General features: G+C 41.2%; 1 protein-coding gene across 1 annotated transcript in view; it reads right to left on the bottom strand.

Annotated features, from left to right (window-relative positions):
- Positions 1–19,947, bottom strand: part of LOC139386658 (myosin X) — a 261,409-nt gene that overhangs the window by 213,140 nt on the left and 28,322 nt on the right. The gene's annotated exons all lie outside the window — the stretch shown is intronic.

Genomic DNA, 19,947 nt, shown 5'->3' with positions numbered 1-19,947 from the left:
GCATCCTGTTTCCATCGATCATCCTTGAGATGTTTCTACAACTTGATTGGAGTTCACTTTTGGCAACTTCAATTGATTGGACATGACTTGGAAAGGCACACACCTGTCTATATAAGGTCCCACAGTTGACAGTGCATGTCAGAGCAAAAAGTCATGAGGTCAAAGGAGCTCCGAGACAGGATTGTGTGAGGCACAGATCTGGGCAAGGGTAACAACAACAACAAAAAACACAGTGGCCTCCATCATTCTTAAATGGAAAAAGTTTGGAAACACGAAACATTTTCCTAGAGCTGACCAAACTGAGCAATCGGGGGAGAAGTGCTTTGGTCAGGGAAGTGACCAAGAACCCGATGGTCACTCTGACTGAGCTCCAGAGTTCCTCTGTGGAGATGAGAGAACCTTCAAGAAGGAACCATCTCTGCAGCACTCCACTAATCAGGCCTTTATGGTAGAGCGGCCAGACGGAAGTCATTCCTCAGTAAAAGGCACATGACAGCCCACTTGGAGTTTGCCAAAAGGCCCCTAAAGGACTCTCAGACGATGAGAAACAAGATTCTCTGGTCTGATGAAACCAAGATTGGACTCTTTGGCCTGAATGTCTCAAGGAAATCTGGCACCATCCCTGAAGCATGGTGGTGGCAGCATCATGCTGTGGGGATGTTTTTCAGTGCCAGGGACTGGGAGACTAGTCAGGATTGAGGAAAAGATTAATGGAGCAAAGTACAGAAAGATCCTTGATGAAAATCTGATCCAGAGTGCTCAGGACCTCGCACTGGGGCAAAGGTTCACCTTCCAACAGGACAAGGATTCTCTAAGCACACAGCCAAGACTACGCAGGAGTGGCTTTGGGACAAGTCTCTGAATGTCCTTAAGTGGCCCAGCCAGAGCCCGGAATTGAACCCGATCAAATATCTCTGGAGAGACCTGAAAATAGCTGTGCAGTAACATTCCACTTCCAATCTGACACTCTGAAACTCCCCAAATACAGGTGTGCCAAGCTTGTAGCGCCATACCCAAGAAGACTTGAGGCTGTAATCGCTGCTAAAGGTGCCTCAACAAAGTGCGGTGTAAAGGGTCTGAATTCTTATGTAAATGTTATATTTCAGTTTTTTTTTATATAAATTTGAATTTTTTTCCAAAAACCTGTTTTTGCTTTGTCATTATGGGGTTAGGGTTAGATTGATGTGTGTGGATTGATGAGGGAAAAAAAAGATTTAATCCATTTTAGAATAAGGCTGTAAAGTCAAGGGGTCTGAATACATTCCGAATGCACTGTATATAGCATTTTGGAATGAAACTCTGACACACTGCAGCTTTGAACTTCTGAACCCCCTTACACGGAATGCTCATTATCAAAAACTCCCATGTATGTCACAGCGGCTGATGACTAATCGCTTTTGACAGGCAGCTGCAAAGCGTTGACCTTTCCCTTAGCCAATAGGATCACAGCTGTCGGGAACTGGGAAACGTATTACGGATTCAGGTTACAGGAGGTTTATACCTGGGGCACACTTTAGCACACTCAGGAGATCAGTAAACATTGTGGTATATTGAGGCCTTTAACTTTTGTGACTAGGGAGCAGTATTTTCATTTTTGGAAAAATAACGTTCCCGTAGTAAACGGGATATTTTGTCAGGACAAGATGCTAGAATATGCATATAATTGAAAGCTTAGGATAGAAAACACTCTAAAGTTTCCAAAACTGTAAAAATATTGTCTGTGAGTATAACAGAACTGATATTGCAGGCGAAAGCCTGAGAAAAATCCAATCCGGAAGTGCCTCATGTTTTGAAAGCGCTGCGTTCCAATGCGTCCCTATTGAGCAGTGAATGGGCTATCAACCAGATTACTTTTTCTCCGTATTCCCCAAGGTGTCTACAGCATTGTGACGTAGTTTTACGCATTTATGTTGAAGAATACCCGTAAGTGGCTATATTGCGCAACTGGTCACCTGATGGCTTCCAGAGTGATTATCGCGTAAAATACAGAGGTAGCCATTATTCCAATCGGTCCTACTGAAAAACCAATTGTTCCGGTGGATATATTATCGAATAGATATTTGAAAAACACCTTGAGGATTGATTATAAACAACGTTTGCCATGTTTCTGTCGATATTATGGAGCTAATTTTGAATATTTTTCATCATTTTCGTGACTGCAATTTCCGGGCGATTTCTCAGCAAAACGTGAAGAACAGACGGAGCAAAAGGAACATTGGCTATCTAACTGGGAGTCTCGTGAGTGTAAACATCCGAAGCTCATCAAAGGTAGACAATTTAATTTGATTGCTTTTCTGATTTCCGTGACCAAGTTACCTGCTGCTAGCTGGACAAAATGCTATGCTAGGCTATCCATAAACTTACACAAATGCTTGTCTAGCTTTGGCTGTAAAGCATATTTTGACAATCTGAGATGACAGGGTGATTATTAAAAGGCTAAGCTGTGTCTCAATATATTTCACTTGTGATTTTCATGAATAGGAATATTTTCCAGGAATATTTATGTCCTTTGCGTTATGCTAATTAGTGTCAGTCGATGATTGCGCTCCCTCATGCGGGATGGGGAGTCACTAGAGGTTAATGAGCGTGGACGATTGAGGTGGAACACAACTTCTGAAGAGGCTTCTATTTAATGTGACCTAGAGGTTTTGTACTTTTTTTGTTGTTGTGAATGTTCACATCTTTACAGCTGGATAATTACTAATTACTCAAGTTGTTTTTTTCTCCGTGAGCCCAACTTGGAACTGGCAACCCACTGGACAGAAGTTTTTACTGGGTGTATATGAACAGAAGTAAAAGTGGGTAGAATATTACTGTTCTCAAATGTTTAATTCCAGCTGATCGGAGGTCTCTTTAGCTATTCACCTCCTGAAGCCAAAGCTACACTTGGGATATGGAACACTGATCCTAGATAAGAGCGTATAGAGGCAATCCCTGCCAAGAGCGATCTACTGCCCTCACTTTGACTATCAGACAAAGAGTTTCACTTTGCACATAATATGACCCCTATCAGTCAGGCAGTCAATAATAAAAGTCTCATATCTTTGAATTAAATGAAAGTGAATGGATGTCGTTCTTTTTTTCTTCTGTTTTTAGCTCAAGCCATCCTCTAGCAGTTCCCTGCCCATGAAGAGAGTAGCTTTGTACCAAACCAAATAACCAGGAGGCCTCCGGGGATGCCTCTTAAATGCATAGCCACATGTGTGCAGTACTCATTAATGTGACCGGCCAATGTTAATGAGAAAAACATACTGTGCTATTTGAAGAATGGTTTGGCAAGGGCCATGGGGTCCCCTTATTGAACTGGGCCAATGATTGACCTCTGACCCCTGACCCATAAGCCTTACACCTGACTGACCTGGATGACTTGCTGAGTTCTGTCTGAACCGGCACCTGACTGAGAAGAGATGCAAGGAAGAGAGAGATAGAGAGGGGTTCCAACTGTTACCCCTTCACCTACCCACCCACCCAGCCAACCACCAACCCACATAGGTTGCATGTCTACCCTATCAGCAGTGTATCAATGGAGAGCAGTAAGTTGTTCTAATCTAAACCCTGGACAGACTCCCGCTGAAGAGAGAAAACACACACGTTAGAAGAACAAGGGATCACCTAGGAAAAGATAAATCTGGACTACAGGGTAAACTCATAAAGGAACTCATCTTTCCATATAAGAAATGTGACTGATTAACTTTATTCAAAGCAATAGGATTTCAGAGGTTTTAGAGAAAAATAAATATTTTAAAATTAGTTTACAAAACATAAAGAGCACCTGCTCTTTACATGATATACAGTGCCTTGCAAAATAATTCATCCACATTAGCGTTTTTCCTATTTTGTTGCATTTCAACCTGTAATTTAAATTGATTTTTATTTGGACTTCATGTGACATACACAAAATAATCCAAACTGGTGAAGTGAAATTAAAAAAATAACTTGTTTCAAAAAATGTAAAAAATGTAAAAACGGAAAGGTGGTGCGTGCATATATATGTATTCACACCAGTTGCTATGAAGCTCCTAAATAAGATCTGGTGCAACCAATTACCCTCAGAAGTCACATAATTAGTTAAATAAAGTCCACCTGTGGACTAAGTGCCACATGATCTGTCACATGATCTCAGTATATATACACCTGTTCTGAAAGGCCCCAGAGTCTGCAATACCACCAAGCAAGGGGCACCACCAAGCTAGCGGCACTATGAAGACCAAGGGGCTCTCCAAACAGGGCAGGGACAAAGTTGTGGAGAAGTATAGATCAGGGTTGGGTTATAAAAAAATATCAGAAACTTTGAACATCCCACAGAGCACCATTAAATCTATTATAAAAAAATGGACAGAATATGGCACCACAACAAACCTGCCAAGAGAGGGCCGCCCACCAAAACTCACAGACCAGGCAAGGAGGGCACTAATCAGATAGACAACAATGAGACCAAAGATAACCCTGAAGGAGCTGAAAAGATTGGGGAGCTGTCCATAGGACCACTTTAAGCCGTACACTCCACAGAGGTGGGCTTTACGAAAAAGTGGCCAGAAAAAAAAGCCATTGCTTAATGAAAAAAAGAAGCAAACACATTTGGTGTTCACCAAAAGGCATGTGGGAGTCTCCCCAACCATATGGAATAAGGTACTCCGGTCAGATGAGACTAAAATGTAGCTTTTTGGCCATCAAGTAAAACGCTATGTCTGGCGCCAACCCAACACTTCCCATCACCCCGAGAACACCATCCCCACAGTGAAGCATGGTGGTGGCAGCATCATACTGTGGGGATGTTTTTAATCGGCAGGGACTGGGAAACTGGTCGGAATTGAAGGAATGATGGATGGCGCTAAATACAGGGAAATTCTTAAGGGAAACCTGTTTCAGTCTTCATTGATTTGAGACTGGGACGGAGGTTCACCTTCCAGCAGGACAATGACCCTAAGCATTCTGCTAAAGCAACACTCGGGTTTAAGGGCAAACATGTCTTGGAATGGCCTAATCAAAGCCCAGACCTCAATCCAATTGAGAATCTGTGGTATGACTTAAAGATTGCTGTACACCAGCGGAACCCATCCAACTTGAAGGAGCTGGAGCAGTTTTGCCTTGATTTTTTTTCTCCCAGTTTCTTGATGTGCCAAGCTTATAGAGAAGGTTGCTCTACAAAGTATTGACTTTGGGGGGTGAATAGTTATGCACGCTCAAGTTTTCCGTTTTTTTTTTGTCTTATTTCTGGTTCGTTTCACAATTTAAAAAATATGTTGTGTAAATCAAATGATACTACCCCCACAAAATATATTTTTAATTCCAGGTTGTAAGGCAACAAAATAGGAAAAATGCCAAGAGGGTGAATACTTTCACAAGCCACTGTAGACTGATCAGGTGAATCCAAGATAAAGTTATGATTCGTTATTAATGTCACTTGTTAAATCCACTTCAATCCGTGTAGATGCAGGGGAGGAGACAGGTAAAATAAGGATTTTTAAGCCTTGAGACAATTGAGAGTTGCCTTTTTGAACAGGGTATGGTTGTAGGTGCCAGGGGCACCGGTTTGTGTCAAGAATTGCAACACTGCTGGGTTTTTCACACTCAACAGTTTGCCATGTGTATCAAGAATGGTCCACCACCCAAAGGACATCCAACCAACTGGACACAATTGTGGGAAGCATTGGAGTCAACATGGGCCAGCATTCCTGTGGAACGTTTTAATACTTTGTAGAGCCCATTCCCCAAACAATCTGAGGGTGCAAGCGGAGGAAGGTGTTCTTAATGTTTTGTATACTCAGTGTATATCAATGTATGAGAATTAACAGAATTTCTAAGGGAAGGTATCACCAGGTTTGCAGTGACTCACAAAATCAAACTTTCTGGATTTAATAGATTTCCTTCTCATCCATCGGAAAACAAGGTGAAAACATGTTTTGAAATATGAAATATCTCATTTACATAGGTATTCGCATCCCTGAGCATCCATGTGAGAACCACCTTCGGCAGCGATTAAAGCTGTGAGTCTTTCTGGGTAAGTCTGTAAGAGTTTTACACACCTGGATTGTACAATATTTTCCCATTATTCTTTTCAAAATTATTCAAGCTTTGTCAAATTGGTTGTTGATAATTGCTAGACAACCATTCTCAAGCCATAGATGTTCAAGCAGAGTTAAGTCAAAACTGTAACTCGTCCACTCAGGAACATACACTATCTTCTTGGTAAGCAACTCCAGTCTAGATTTGGCCTTGTGTTTTAGGTTATTGTCCTGCTGAAAGGTGAATTAATCTCCCAGTGTCTGGTGGAAAGCAGACTGAACCAGGGTTTCCTCTAGGATTTTGCCTATGCTTAGCTCCATTCTGTTTGTTTTTTTATCCTGAAAAACTCCCCAGTCCTTAACTATTTCAAGCATACCCATAACATGATGCAGCCAACACTATGCTTGCAAATATGGAGTGTGGTACTCACTAGTGTGTTTTCTTGGATTTGTCCCAAAAATAACACTTTGTATTCAGGACAAAAAGTGAATTGCTTTGCCACATTTTTGAAAGTATTACTTAGGTGCCCTGTCGCAAACAGGATACATGTTTTGGAATAGTTTTATTATGTACATGATTCCTTCTTTTCACTTTTTCAATTATGTTAGTATTGTGGACTAACTACAATGTTGTTGATCCGTAGTCAGTTTTCACCTATCACATCCATTATTATTATAATTTTTTTATTTCACCTTTATTTAACCAGGTAGGGTAGTTGAGAACAAGTTCTCATTTGCAACTGCGACCTGGCCTAGATAAAGTGTAGCAATTCGACACATACAACAACAGAGAGTTACTCATGGAATAAACAAAACATACAGTCAATAATACAGTAGAAAAAAAGAAAACAAAAAGTCTATATACAGTGAGTGCAAAAGAGGTAAATTAAGGAAATAAATAGGCCATGGTGGCAAAGTAATTACAATATAGCAATTAAACACTGGAATGGTAGATCGGCAGAAGATGAATGTGCAAGTAGAGATACTGGGGTGCAAAGGAGCAAGATAAATAAATAATGGGGATGAGGTAGATATATGGGCTGTTTACAGATGGGCTATGTACAGGTGCAGTGATCTGTAAGCTGCTCTGACAACTGGTGCTTAAAGCTAGTGAGTGCGATGTGAGTCTCCAGCTTCAGAGATTTTTGCAATTCGTTCCAGTCATGGGCAGCAGAGAACTGGAAAGAAAGACGTCCAAAGGAAGAATTGGCTTTGGGGGTGACCAGTGAGATATACCTGCTGGAGCGCGTGCTACGAGTGGGTGCTGCTATGGTGACCAGTGAGCTGAGATAAGGCGGGGCTTTACCTAGCAGAGACTTGTAGATAACCTGTAGCCAGTGGGTTTGGCGACGAGTATGAAGCGAGGGCCAACCAACGAGAGCGTACAGATCGCAATGGTGACAAAACTGATGGCACTGTGATAGACTGCATCCAGTTTGTTGAGTAGAGTGTTGGAGGCTACTTTATAGATGACATCACCGAAGTCGAGGATCGGTAGGATGGTCAGTTTTACGAGGGTATGTTTGGTTGCATGAGTTAAGGATGCTTTGTTGCGATATAGGAATCCGATTCTAGATTTAAATTGTATTGGAGATGCTTAATGTGAGTCTGGAAGGAGAATTTACAGTCTAACCAGACACCCAGGTATTTGTAGTTGTCCACTAAGTCAGAGCCGTCCAGAGTAGTGATGCTGGACGGGCGAGCAGGTGCGGGCAGTGATCGATTGAATAGCATGCATTTAGTTTTACTTGCATTTAAGAGCAGTTGGAGCCCACGGAAGGAGAGTTGTTTGGCATTGAAGCTCGTCTGGAGGTTAGTTAACACAGTGTCCAAGGAGGGGCCAGAAGTATACAGAATGGTGTCGTCTGGGTAGAGGTGGATCAGAGAATCACCAGCAGCAAGAGCAACATCACTGATGTATACAATATTAAACTCTGTAACTGTTTTAAACTCACCATTGAGTGAAATCCTTAAGCAGTTTTCTTCCTCTCCAGCAACTGAGTATCTTTCTAGGGACTTGATACATCATACAAAGTGTAAATAATAACTTTGCAATGTTCTAAGGGATATTCAATGTTTGCTTCTTTTTTTTTTACCTATCTACCAATAGGTGCCCTTCTTTGTGAGGCATTGGAAAACTTCCCTGGTTTTGTGGTTAAATCTGTGTTTGAAATTCACTGTTCGACTGAGGGACCTTACAGATAATTGTATGATGGGTGCAGAGATGAGGTAGTCATTCAAAAATCATGTTAAAGATTATTATTGCACAGTCCATGCAACTTATTATGTGACTTGTTAAGCACATTTTTACTCCTGAATGTACATAACAAAGTGGTTTGAATAGTGGGTTGAGGATCAAGACATTTTAGCTTTTCAAAAACATAATTCCACTGACTTTATGGGGTATTGTGTGTAGGTCAGTGACAAAATAATCGAAATTGAATCCATTTAAATTCAGGCTTTAACACAACATGTTTGTGCTAAAATACTTTGTGCTAACATTAGTGTTACCAGTTATGTTAACTGTCGAAAAGTTATCCTGTGATGTCACAAAGAACTCAGGTTTATTAATGACCTCCCACTGGCTCTGAGAAGAGCCTTTGTGTTTATGTGTGCTGATGACTCAACACGATACATGTCAACTACCACAGCAAGTGAAATCACTGCAACACTTATTAACAAAGAGCTGAAGTCAGTTTCAGAATGGGTGGAGTTAGTCCTAAAAGCATTGTATTTGTGACAAATCATTCACATAACCCTAAACCTCAACTAAATCTTGTGAAGAATAATGTGGAAATTTAGCAAGTTGAGGAGAATAAACTGCTTGGAGTAACCTTGGATTGTAAACTGTCATGTTCAAAACATATTGATATAACAGTAGTTAAGGTGGGGAAAGGTCTGTCCATAATAAAGCACCTTCTTAACAACAAGGCAGGTCCTACATACCCTAGATTTGTCACATTTGGACTACTGTCCAGTTGTGTGGTCAGGTATCACAAAGAGGGACCTAGGCAAATTACAATTGGCCCTTAAATGTACACAGAGATCTAACATAAATCATTTGAATGTCAATGTCTCCTGGCTCAAAGTAGAGGAGAGATTGACTTCATCACTGCTTGTCTTTGTGAGAAGTATTGAAATTTTGAATACACTGAACTTTAAACTACTAGCACACAGCTCGGACATTAATGCATACCCCACAAGACATGCCATCAGAGGTCTCTTCACATTCCCCAAGTCTAGAACAGACTATGGGAGGCGTACAGTACTACATAGAGCCATGACTACATGGAACTCTATTCCACATCAGGTAACTGATGCAGCAGTAAAATCAGATTATAAAACATTGTATGGAACAGCTCTATATACATGGATTTTGTGTGGTAGATATGTGGTAGTAGTGTTGTGGTGTGAGGGCATACACTTAATGTGTTTTGAAATTTGCTGTGAAATGTATTGTAATGTTTTTAAAGTGGTTTATAACTGCATTTATTTTGCTGGACCACTGGACCACTGGAAGAGTTGCTGCTCAGTTAGTGGGGATCCATAAAAAATACAAATACTCCACTAGGGGTTTGTCTGCTGCTTGGGCATTGTTCAGGGGCATGATGATATTTTTTCTGCAGTGAGTTGGCATTCCCGACATACCTTTGTGAGTTTTTATCGCTTGGATGTAACTGCTCGCTCCCAGTGTGACTCATAGTGTTCTCATGCTGGGTCCGAGAGTGGGTGTAAGGCAGCGCGCAGCTTGTTCATTTATCCTCAGGCTGCCATGGTTCATCAACTGGCCGATGCTATGCAGTAAGCGTGTGCGCTTTACCAAGTCGCAACATGTGTTCTGTGGTTTTGGACTTGCGGTTCCTTGTACGAGTTCTTACATTTCAGGCTTACAAGGTAAGTATTATTCTTGGAACTGTGGAGTAACTTGGGCTGCAGTGGTAGCATGTTAGTGTGCATAGCCAAGTTGCAGCAGGTTCTGGTTCCCTATATGGGAATGACAGTTCAGGCCTCATGAGTCTCTGAGAGTTCAGGCTTCTTGGGTAAGTATTAGGGTAAAAGTTGGCTTCTGTAAGCCCTTATTGGAGCCCGTGGAACCTGTGTGTGCTTGGGCTGCCATGGACCTCCTAGTTTGGGACCCTCTGAGCCGGTTTGGGACGCTCTGAGCTAAAATTATGTGTATGCTCTCCACTTTCTGGAGGACCGAGTTCTGAAATCAGTAGAATTCGATTATGATAGCTAAGAGAAGGAAAAAACACCAGTCTGGATTACATCGTCAAACTAAGGCTTGCATGCATGGCATCAGACAGGAGACACATCCAACCATGATGTATACATACTGGTTAGATTTTCAGATATTATATGTTTCTATTTTTGACAGAAAGTGGTTTCATTTCAAGTGTACTGTTAGCTAGCTAACATTATGTGTATGATCTTATTCTTTGTATCTCAGACACATTTGCTTGACTAGTTATAGTCATAGAACCTGGTGGTTAGCTACCAGCAGATTCATGCAGGGTAGTAACGTCATGAGTTGTGATGATGGTCCATTGTTTAGCTAGCTAGCTACATGTCTAACAAAAGACTGCACTCTAAATTTGACAAAGTATTTTCATTTCAAGTTATAGTGTACTGTTAGCAAGCTAGCTACCTAACATTAGCTGGATGGCTCGCTAACTAACTTTGCGTCATGTGTTGGGATTCATTGTTGACCTAGCAAGCTATCTAGCTATCCAATAAGCATGCCCCATTCAAAAAATGTAGAAACAGGAACAGATATGGCCCTTGGTTCACTCCAGATCTGACTGCCCTTGACCAGCACAAAAACATCCTATGGCGTACTGCATTAGCATCGAATAGCCCCTGCGATATGCAACTTTTCAGGGAAGTTAGGAACCAATATACACAGGCAGTTAGGAAAGCAAAGGCTAGCTTTTTCAAACAGAAATGTGCATCCTGTCGCACTAACTCCAAAAAGTTCTGTGACTCTGTAAAGTCCAAGGAGAATAAGAGCACCTCCTCACAGCTGCCCACTGCACTGAGGCTAGGAAATACTGTCACCACTGATAAATCCACGATAATCGAGAATTTCAATAAGCATGTTTCTACAGCTGGCCATGCTTCCACCTGGCTACCCCTACCCCGTTCAACCGCCCTGCACCCTCACTGCAACATGCCCAGCCTCCCCATTTCTCCTTCACCCAAATCCAGATAGCTGATGTTCTGAAAGAGCTGCAATATCTGGACCCCTACAAATCAGCCGGGCTAAGCAATCTGGACCCTCTCGTCCTAAAATGATCTGCCAGAATTGTTGCAACCCCTATTACTAGCCTGTTCAACCTCTCTTTTGTATCGTCTGAGATCCCCAAAGATTGGAAAGCTGCAGCGGTCATCCCCCTCTTCAAAGGGGGAGACACTCTAGACCCAAACTGCTACAGACCTATATCTATCCTACCCTGCCTTTCTAAGGTCTTCGAAAGCCAAGTTAACAAACAGATCACCGACCATTTCGAATCCCACCGTACCTTCTCCGCTATGCAATCTGGTTTCTGACCAGGCCAAGGCTTTCGACTCAATCACAACATTATTATCGGCAGACTCAACAGCCTTGGTTTCTCAAATGACTACCTCGCCTGGTTCACCAACTACTTCTCCGACAGAGTTCACTGTTGTCCGGACCTCTGGCAGTCTCTATGGAGGTACCACAGGGTTCAATTCTCGGGCCGACTCTTTTCTCTGTATACATCAATGGTGTCGCTCTTGCTGCTGGTGATTCTCTGATCCACCTCTACGCAGACGACACCATTCTGTATACCTCTGTCCCCTCTTTGGATACTGTGTTAACTAACCTCCAGACAAGCTTCAATGCCAAACAACTCTCCTTCCGTGGCCTCCAACTGCTCTTGAATGCAAGCACAATTAAATGCATGCTTCAACCGATCGCTGCCCACACCTACCCACCCATCCAGCATCACTACTCTGGACAGTTCTGACTTTATTTGTACCTATTTATTGCCTCACTATTATTGCTTCACCTCCCTTATCCTACCTCATTTGCACACACTGTATATAGACTTTCTCTATTGTATTATTGACTGTATGTTTGTTTATTTCAGTTGTTGTTTGTGTCACACTGCTTTGCTTTATCTTGGCCAGGTCGCAGTTGTAAATGAGAACTTGTTCTCAACTAGCCTACCTTGTTTAAATAAAGGTGAAAAAAAAAAAAATATATATATATATATATATATATATATATATATATATTTTTAAATCTAGCTAAATTTCTTAACAAAAGACAAATATTTTAGTGTGCCAGAGCACAGAATAACCAATGCATTTTTGAACACTCAACACCTGTGGAATATGTCAGGTGTCAGTAAACGTCAGCAACAAATCGTAATTCAATTGTTGCCAGCAGCACAGTTACAGTCACCAACGATCTGGATAACATGAAAAAAGCCTAACCAGCTCTGCTAGGGCGAGTAAAATGGTCAGAGTGAGGTGTTGTCTCATTATGTGTCTGGAAGTAGCTAGCCAATGTTAGCCAGTTAGCTTGGGTGCTCGACTGTGGTTGTGAGGTCAGAGCTTTCGGAACAACCCTGCTTATCGGCTAGAGCGTCCAGTGTGCGCTCTGAACGCAAAACCACAGATAGGGTGAGTAATGTCAGTGAGCTGTTCTCTGTCTCTTAGATGTCTGGAAGTAGCTGGCAAGTTAGTACAGAACGCACAGATCAACCCTTAACGAGATGGGTGGGGCTAAGGCTTAAGAGGGTGTGAACAATGCTGAATAGGAGTAGACAAAGAAGGACTCTCCAATAGTAGTACCAAAACATTGAAAGACAGTTTTCTCAAAAGTGAGTTAACAAGTTTATCAACTTTCAAAGCAAAATTACTTTACCAATGTTTCCTCAAATCAGTGTATGATATACCCTTTTATAGCTCTATAGACATTTTGCCATAGGGTAGAGGCAAATGTTTGCAGTTTTTAGTATGATAACTGATGATCAATGGACCCCACCCTGGTCGGTAATTTGACAGTGCTAACTACAAGTTTAGATAGCTAGCCACTAGACTAACTTACCTATCAAAAAAAGGTTTGCTGACATGGGGTAATTGAATGACTGCTGATGCACAACCAAATGTGTATTCTATTATTCAGTAGTAAGTTGACCCGACTGAGTTCCTACAAAAAGGGGGCGGGCCGCCAGTTGCCCCTCCGTGCTCTATAGTATAGGATCACTGATCTGGCATGGCCTAATAGGATAATTAAATATGTTGAAAGCCTATCTGATCCCTTTACCAATTTGTTGTAGTGAGGGACAGGAAGCTGCACGTGAAATAGTATTGAGACGCACCCTCTATGGAATGGGAAGGGAACTGTTGAAGAGCAATGGGACACAGCCCAAGGTTTCTTTCACAGAGACTACTGAGTAGTCTTGTCTCAGACAAGCAGGTTAGAGGCCAGCTGTTGCAGACACCAGCAGGCTAATGCCCCACAAGAGAGTCTCTTAAGAGTACTGTCAGTCCTAGCCAGCCAAGGCAAGCACAACCATACAATGGAGCAGCTCCAACCTAGCCATGCAAATGCTTCTGTATGCTCCCATGTGTGTAACATGAAGAAGCTTGAATGCAGACAGCAGAATAGAGTTGATGTGTACTTTATGGAAGACTTGTACAGATAACATGTTCATGGTTAGGGCTGTGGCGGTCATGAAATTTTGTCAGCTGGGGATTGCCAAGCAAATAACTGCCGGGCTCACGGTAATTGACCGGTAATTAACATAAACACATGTACTATCTGCTGGCTTCCACGCATAGCCTACAAGCCACTGATGCAGACCTTTGGAACATCTACATTTTAAAAAGTCTAATAAATCCATGTAATACAGCCTACACTGATCTGATCTGACTATGTCATATGGCTGTGGGCTACACGTTCATTTAGCAGACAAGACTTGCTTAGAATTCCAAGGCATTATTTTAAATAATTGTATATTATTTTATATTATTTTATAGTATGAATAATCTAATTGAACATAGCTGAATAAAATAGAAAGGATATTTTCTCCAAACGATTTAAGGGAGTGCGCACATGCGGCTATTCTGTGTTGAGCAGTTAACAAAGAAACAGGTACTCCTACTTAACTTAGAGTTATTTATGTAACTTTAGTTGTGATACAAATGTTGGGCTATATGTTTTGATTTTTAATACATTCCAAGGCTGCATGTTGCGACTAATGATGATTTTTTTTTTAAATTGCATGAAAGGCATGAGCTCAGTTTTGTTTTGCAGGCTGCACACACCTCATTAGTCTCTCATTCACAATTTGACAAGCACTTGATAATTCCTCTAATTTCCCGGCTGCATCCCCTTTGTGTGGCCCTAATGCCCCCTAAAAAAATCACATTCCTTTTGCGGCCAGTGGCCCTTGTGCCCTTGGGCTGAATATTCTAATTCCATTCTCCCGGCTGTGTGCCAAAGCACCTCTTACTCACATGGCTCTCAGTCACATGATTGGGTCTTTCTCGCAGGCTACAAGTGAAGACAGACACACCAGGGACGCAACTGCCCATGTCCTTATCCAATTCCGAGGCGCATATGAAGACATTGGAAGAACTGTCCTCATTTACTTTTTGTCAGCCATTCTGTGCGAGAAATATATATTCCAAACATAAGCATAAAAAAACGTGTTTTATGCAATGAGCCTGACGCAACAGATGAAAACGTTTAGCTTAAAATGTTGATAAACTATTAGGCTATTTCTACACATTATAAGTGCAGCAATGTGCACATGGCAGTAGGCTACAAGTGCCAATGTTCCATTATCGGGAAAACACCATTATCAAAAGTGACCGCAAATGCGATTATGCATGTAATGCTTTTATTATAATGGTGCATTTTTATGGTGAAAATTAGTTCCCCCAAACTCACATATGTATGTCAGTTAGGCTCTACACCCCTTGTAAAGCAGAATAATGTGCTTCATTTTAACAAGTTATTTGGCCACTTTAGTTGTGATACGAATCTTATCAAAACATATAGGCCTATGGGCTAGGCTACATGAGGTGTGCGAATATGATTTGAAAAAGTTGTCAAAATAAAGCATGCCCTGTTTGCCTTCAGCTGGTCATCATTCACAAGTGATAATATATAATTCACAAGTAATTGGTTAATATTGTCACCCATCACATTATTCTTTATTTAATATTGCATTTACCTATACTAAATAATATATGTGTGAAATTTGTTTTGATTTAGAATGAACCATTATCATGCACCTGTTTCGAAACAGAGGCAGCGAAAAAAGATACGTCATCTATGCACTTAAATAGAGAATGGAGGAAGCATTTCCGTGGCTCATTTTCATGCCAGCCAGGCAGGCTATACTCCTGTTGTAAAGATAAGCAATGTGCTTAATATTAGGAAAGTTAAAAAAAAATATAGCAGGCCAAGACTATAGAAAGCTGACGGGATCCTCCTATTTTTAATAGATGCCATCACTCTGTTTTCTCATGCAATTGCATAGCCTATAGAAATGTTGAGCAACATCAGCTCATGGGCTCTCATGAAGTGTTTGATTTTTGATTTGATTGATGTCGGCGTGATTAGAGGAACAACAGAGTGTGGGGTACCAGGCAGTTAGCAAGTTTGGTAGCCTACTAATGATCATGACTAAACGGTCACATGGAATTTGACTGCCATCATGACTCGTGATCTCCGATGTGGCAGTAATATGGTCACTGTAATAGCCCTATTCTTGGTCACTGTATTCAGTGTGAATTCAACCCTAAAGCTTACTGTGGCTGGACCAGTATGACCCAGACCTTTACCTGAAATCTATCTCAAGGGATTGAGAATCTTTTAATAACATACCGCCAGCCAAAATGATTGCATTTAGCCTCAGTTTTCCTATAACCCAACAGCAATACAACCACACATAGGCTAGCTAGCGTTAGCCTTGATGTTTATCACATGTGAACTCTGCTTAGAGAGGCTCTGAGGCCCTTCCTGACCTGATCCCAGCATCGATATCTCTTGCAGTCAAAACCAAAACACACAAACACAACTCTCACCCTGACAATCTTCAAGTCAGGTGGAAAATTAAGTGAAAATGAAGCCACTGACCCTTCCCCTAAATACGTTTCCTTATAAACATGAACCACTTTTTTCATGCAACATGTGTGGCTAGCATTCCCCTTCATAGGGACGCTGATGGGAATCCTTGGGACTGGGAGCGCAGTTACATAGTCGGGGTTCGGAATGAGCAGCTGTGCACTCACCACCATTTGCATGTAAAAAACGTAATGGGGATACAGTTGCTTGCACAGACTGCCAGTTGTTTGGAGCAAAATATGCATGAGAACACACAGACTTACCGTAGACAACAAAACCTTTGTGAACAACAGGTGTAGACTAACATTGAAATGCTTACTTACAGGTAATTTTCTAACAATGCAGAGTTAAGATACAGATACAAAATTAAATACATGGTGTAATAACGAATAACAATAACAAGTGAAATACAGGGAATACCAGTACCGAGTCGATGTACAGGGATATGAGGTAGTTTAGGTAGCTATGTACATATAGGTGTGGGTAAAGTGACTAGACACAGGAATCATTGCCATAAACGTTCACTTCCATAGACAGAAACAGCCGTGGTGTGTCGACATTTTAACATACAGTAGTCTCAGATGTGTGGGAACACTACATCAGCACACAAACACTGTTACATAGTTGTGTTGAGTCACCAGCCGTGACCCAATTGACACCCTATTCCCTATATAGACGTTGTCCAGAGCCCATTGGGTTAGGGTTAGGTATCTAGGGAAGAGTGGCTCTCTAGGAAGAGAGAACATTTTTGTAATGTGGACAACATTTTGAGAACCTTCTTAGCAGGTTTTGGTGTTAAAATTGGCTCTAGCGTCCGACCCGTTTGGCTTACAAACAATTATGACCCCTCTATGGAAAGATTAGACTCTAACGAACAACGATGGTGGTTTGCGCAATTCAACAAATACATGTTTTATATTTTTTAAACTTCAAGCGGTCTTAAAATTCTAAATCAAATAGCTAAATGATCCTTGGTATGACCTTCTTAAAACAATTCCATATAGCTTAGTGGAACCTAATTATGCTGCAGAGCTGTCATTTTCCTAGTTCTTCAAAGTACAGTTGAAGTCGGAATTTTACATACACCTTAGCCAACTACATTTAAACTCAGTTTTTCACAATTCTTGACTTTTAATCCTAGTAGAAATTCCCTGTCTTAGGTCAGTATTATTTTAAGAATATGAAATGTCAGAATAATAGTAGAGAGAATGATTTATTTCAGCTTTTATTACTTTCATCACATTCCCAGTGGGTCAGAAGTTTACATACACTCAATTGGTATTTGGTAGCATTGCCTTTAAATTGTTTAACTTGGGTCAAACATTTAGGGTAGCCTTCCACAAGCTTCCCACAATAAGTTGGATGAATTTTGGCCCATTCCTCCTGACAGAGCTGGTGTAACTGAGTCAGGTTTGTAGCCTCCTTGCTCGCACACACTTTTTCAGTTTGTCAATTGAGGTCAGGGTTTTGTGATGATTACTCCAATACCTTGACTTTGTTGTCCTTAAGCCATTTTGCCACAACTTTGGAAGTATGCTTGGGGTCATTGTCCATTTGGAAGACCCATTTGCGACCAAGCTTTAACTTCCTGACTGAGATGTTGCTTCAATATATCCATATAATTTTCCTCCTCATGATGCAATCTATATTGTGAAGTGCACCAGTCCCTGTTTCCTCCAGCATCTTCACAAGGTCCTTTTCTGTTGTTCTGGGATTGATTTGCACCTTTTGCACCAAAGTACGTTAACCTCTAGGAGACAGAATGTGTCTCCTTCCTGAGGGGTATGACAGCTGTGTGGTCCCATGGTGTTTATACTTGCGTACTATTGTTTGTACAGATGAATATGGTACCTTCAGGCATTTGGAATTTGCTCCCAAGGATGAACAAGACTTGTGGAGGTCTAAAAAAAATCTGAGGTCTTGGCTGATTTCTTTTGATTTTCCCATGATGTCAAGCAAAGAGGCACTGAGTTTGAAGGTAGGCCTTGAAATACATCCACAGATACACCTCCAATTGACTCAAATTATGTCAATTAGCCTATCAGAAGCTTCTAAAGCCATGACATAATTTTCTGGAATTTTCCAAGCTGCTTAAAGGCACAGTCAACTTAGTGTATGGTAACTTCTGACCCACTGGAATTGTGATAGAGTGAATTATAAGTGGAATAATCTGTCTGTAAACAATTGTTGGAAAAATGACTTGTGGCATGCTCAAAGTAGATGTCCTAACGGACTTGCCAAAACTATAGTGGTTGAAAAAATAGGTTTAATGACTCCAACCTAAGTGTATGTAAACTTCCGACTTGTTCTCTTTGTTGCCTATCTGATTAATGCCCTCCTTGCCTGGTCCGTGAGTTTTGGCGGGCGGCCCTCTCTTGGCAGGTTTGCTGTGGTGCCATATTCTGTCCATTATTTAATAATGGATTTAATGTTGCTCTGTGGGATGTTCAAAGTTTCTGATATTTTTTTATAACCCAACCCTGATCTGTACTTCTCCACAACTTTGTCCCTGCCCTGTTTGGAGAGCCCCTTGGTCTTCATGGTGCCGCTTGCTTGGTGGTGCCGCTTGCTTGGTGGTGCTGCAGACTCTGGGGCCTTTCAGAACAGGCGTGTAATATATGCTGAGATCATGTGACACTTAGATTGTACACAGGTGGACTTTATTTAACTAATTATGTGACTTCTGAAGGTAATTGCTTGCACCAGATCTTATTTAGGTGCTTCATAGCAAAGAAGTTATTTTTTTCATTTCACTTCACCTATTTGGACTATTTTTTGTATGCCCATTACATGAAGCCAAAATAAAAATCTATTTAAATTTGTAATGCAACGAAATAGATGTAATGCAACGAAATAGAAAAAACGCCAAGGGGGATGAATACTTTGCAAGGCACTGTACACAGAAAGCTAACTTTAATAATATGCATGTCAATTTCACATGGCTCAAAGTGGAGGAGAGATTGACTTCATCACTACTTGTATTTGTGAGAGGTATTGACATGTTGAAAGCACCGAGCTGTCTATTTAAATGACTAGCACACAGCTCAGACACCCATGCATACCCCACAAGACAAGCCAAAAGAGGTCTCTTCACAGTCCCCAAGTCCAGTACTGACTATGGGAGGTGCACAGTACTACACAGACCTATGACTACGTGGAACTCTATTCCACATCAGGTAACTGATGCAAGCAGTAGAATCAGATTTAAAAAACTGATAAAAATACACCTTATGGAACAGCGGGGACTGTGATTCTGCTCCCGGGTGGCGCAGCACCTTAGTGCTAGAGGCGTCACTACAGACCCTAGTTAGATTCCAGGCTGTATTACAACCGGCTGTTATTGGGGGTCCCATAAGGCGGCGCATAAATGGCCCAGCGTCGTCCGGGTTTGGCCGGGGTAGGCCGTCATCGTAAATAAGAATTTGTTCTTAATTGACTTGCCTAGTTAAATAAAGGTGTAATAAAAAATAAAATAAAAAAAGCAACACAAACATAGGCACAGACACATGCATACACACACATGATAACATATGCCCAATACACACACGTACACATGGATTTTGTGTTGTAGATCTGTAGTAGTGGAATACGGTTCTGAGGGCACCCACTTAGTGTGTTGTGAAATCTGTTATGAATCTATTGTAATGTTTTTAAAATTGTATAGCTGCCTTAATTTTGACGGACCCCAGGAAGAGTACCTTCTGCCTTGGCAGCAGCTAAGAGGATCCAAAGTAAATACAAATACAGTTCGATTAGGATTATATAAATCCTCATTATTTCGCTTCAGAAAAGGTTTGAAAATATTAGGGTTGAAAATATTCAGACAATATT

This window comes from Oncorhynchus clarkii, chromosome 28 (assembly GCF_045791955.1).
Source record: "Oncorhynchus clarkii lewisi isolate Uvic-CL-2024 chromosome 28, UVic_Ocla_1.0, whole genome shotgun sequence".
Classification (NCBI taxonomy): domain Eukaryota; kingdom Metazoa; phylum Chordata; class Actinopteri; order Salmoniformes; family Salmonidae; genus Oncorhynchus; species Oncorhynchus clarkii.
This window is presented reverse-complemented; position numbering and strand designations above follow the sequence as displayed.